At 43.4% G+C, this 3,153-nt stretch overlaps 1 non-coding gene across 1 annotated transcript; it reads left to right on the plus strand.

Moving 5' to 3' along the window:
• Positions 1–897: 897 nt before the first annotated feature.
• On the plus strand, positions 898–1,004 carry LOC118490013. Its single transcript, XR_004888024.1, has one exon. It is a non-coding gene; the product is annotated as a small nucleolar RNA R71 (small nucleolar RNA).
• Positions 1,005–3,153: the final 2,149 nt, after the last annotated feature.

The raw sequence follows: 3,153 nt of genomic DNA on the forward strand, positions 1-3,153 counted from the left end.
TACGGAACTCGAGGAGCCTTGGTAGGCTCTGGTGATGGAGGAGAGTTCTTCTCCTGCAGAGGTGTTGGCACTGTTTCTTCCGTAGGTGGTGGTACTTCTGCAGGCCCTACGGTGCGGTTTCGTAGTGTGATGAGGTGAACTTGCGCCTTTGGGTTTGTTTCGGTATTGCTAGGTAATGCGCCTTGCGGTCTCTCGGAAAATTTTTGAGCTATTTGATTTATTTGTTTTTCTATGTTTTGAATGCTAGCTTGTTGATTCCTAAAATTAGATTCTAATTGTAGAAATCTTTCCGAGTTTTTCTTATCAGTGTCAGAGACGAGGCGAGATATAGTATCTTCGAGCCTTTCTCGTCCACCTTGTTGTTGAGTGAAATTTTGTGACTCATTTCTTGATTGCTGAAAGTTTGTTCATTGGGTTTGTTGGTTACTACTATTTCCGGGTTCCCTCCAACCAAGGTTTGGGTGGTTTCGCCATCCTTGGTTGTAAGTTCCCGTTGGGGGACCCGACGGCCTAGGTCTATTATCAATGTAGTTTACCATTTCTTGTTGATCGTCCGTTTCTTTCATGCAACTCCAATTTTCATGTGACCCACCACACCCTTCACAAGCCATAACCGAGACTGTTTTTGTCATTTCTAATTTTTTTATTTTTGAAGAAAGGGCCTCGATTTGGGCTTGTAAAGAAGTGCTTTCGTCGACCTTATGGGCGCCCGGGCCGATAGACTTATTTCCCCGGGGGGTGTGCCATTGAAAATTGGTTTGAGCAATTTCCTCAATCTGATTATATATTTCGTGTGGGCGTCGGTTACCTAAAAGTCCCCCGGAGCTAGAATCAAGTGTCTGCCTAGTGTGTGGCAACAATCCATTGTAGAAAGTGGATACTTGTTGCCATATTGCGAGGCCGTGATGGGGACACTTGCGTAATAGCTCCTTGAACCTTTCCCAAGTTTCATATAAGGATTCCCCGTCCTCTTGTGAGTATGTATTAATTTCAGCCATTAATTTAGCAGTTTTAGCAGGAGGGAAATAATTATATAGAAATTTTTGGGCTAGTTCATCCCAGGTGTTTACCGATCCAGCTGGGAGGGCGTTGAGCCAAGCTTTCGCTCGGTCTTTTAGTGAGAATGGAAACATACGGAGGCAGATGGCGTCGTTTGATGCTCCATTGATCCGAAAGGTATCACATATTTCCAAGAAATTAGTTATATGTAGATGGGGATCCTCGTCCGCAAGCCCGTGGAAGGTTGCGGAGTTTTGGAGCATTTGTATCAAATGCGGTCGAAGTTCGAAGTTATTGGCTTCGACATTCGGAGCATTGATAGCGGCGCCTAGATTACCTATGGTGGGCCGTAGATAATCCATAAGGGTACGTTGGTCCGCCATTGGAGGTGGATCACCCGAAACCTTCTCTTGGTTTTTGGCTTTTAACCTTTTTCTGAGAAAGCGTTCGGGTTCTTCTAGCGGTTCTTTTATGTCTTTATTGGAACTGGAGCTCATACACTACGTGAGGTTGGCGTCGGGTTCCAAGTCCTGCAATAAAAACAGAAAAGAATGTTGGTCAGAAGGTTCACCACGGCCCCGTGTTGAGCGAACACGGCCCCGTGGTCGGAATTGCAGTGATTGTTTTCCAGATCCCAGTTACTGGAAGTTGGACACGGCTCCGTGTTGCACCGGCACGGCCCCGTGGTCAGCCTTCTGTAACTTGAAAAACAAAAACTGCCAGTAATGATGCTGAGCACGGCCCGTGTCCGACCAGGCACGACCCCGTGCTGAGCTCTGCAGAAGCTGAAAAACTAAGAAAAATTCCTAAAAAAATTAAAGAAAAATAAAAATATGATTAGGCCGTTGATTCCTAACTTTCTTAAAATCCTTGTGTCCCCGGCAGCGGCGCCAAAAACTTGATGTGCGTGAAGTGTGTTATATTTTTTATGAGTATTTAAGCCCCTTTTACACTTTTAGCCAAGTTTTAAATTTATAAAACACGATATTTACTAACACTAAACACACATATGGGCAAGTGCACCCATCGTGGACGTAGTATAGTGTTGGTAAGATACCGAGGTCGTCCAAGGACACAAGAGCTTTTAATACCGGTTTATCCTCAACGTCTAACCAAATCAAAAAGTGAGAAAAAATGTTTTAAACTAAGAAAAATAAAAACTAACTAAATGCTGAAAAATAAAATAAAATAAAAACAGATAGACAAGATGAATCACTTGGATCCGACACGTGTGTTAGTATAACCTTTGATTATTTTCGCACTTTTGCACTTGTTTAAGAGATTATCTTAGTTATTGTAGTAGGCCCCTCTTTTGAAGGCGACGTTACCCTCAACCCAGTAGTTTGAGTCAGCAAGGATACATTCCTAAAGGGTCGGATTATTGAAAGATAATGAATTAAGTTATTAATGCAAATTGTGGTAGGCCCCGCTTTTGGCGGTGACGTTACCCTCGGCTAAGTAGTCTGAGTCAGCAGGGATACAGTCCTAAATAACCGGGTTATAGTATTAATAGTAGTTAACTTATGAGGGGATCAAAGAGTTTGGATCCCCGCCATCCAATACCTATGGGCATTGAAGGAGATCCTACTAAATTTGACCCAGGTCCCAAGCAGGACCTCTAAACGCTGAACAAGGGCAAGACCCTTACCAAACCGTTCCCTTAACCCCCGACCAGGTAGCCAACATACCTCCATATAGACCGTGGAGATATGAATGGTGAAAATCTTTTATTTTATATAGACAGTAAAATAACGCCAAGACACCACGGACAAACGATAAGGAAAGATCACCTTCAACATAAGTAACTAGTTATTAAAGTCATTAATACAAAACCAAATAAAAAGTGCAAAAGATTAAAAATAAAAAGTATTATAATAAACACTTGTCTTCACCAAGTGATGTAAGAGACTTAGGCAAACATGGCCTTGATTGTCAAGAACTCTTACGATCAATCTTGGATCCCGAGACGACTCACACACTCTACGATGGACAATGGATGATGGTGGTGGATGATGGTATTATGGTGGTGGTGGGTGGTGGATGAAGTGCGAGAGAGGTGGTGTGCCAAGGGATGAAAGAGAATGAAACCAAGCTCCCCTATTTATAGGCTGAACAGAAGGCTGGGCACGGCCCCGTGTCCGCTGGACACGCCCC

Source organism: Helianthus annuus, chromosome 2, assembly GCF_002127325.2.
Source record: "Helianthus annuus cultivar XRQ/B chromosome 2, HanXRQr2.0-SUNRISE, whole genome shotgun sequence".
NCBI lineage: Eukaryota > Viridiplantae > Streptophyta > Magnoliopsida > Asterales > Asteraceae > Helianthus > Helianthus annuus.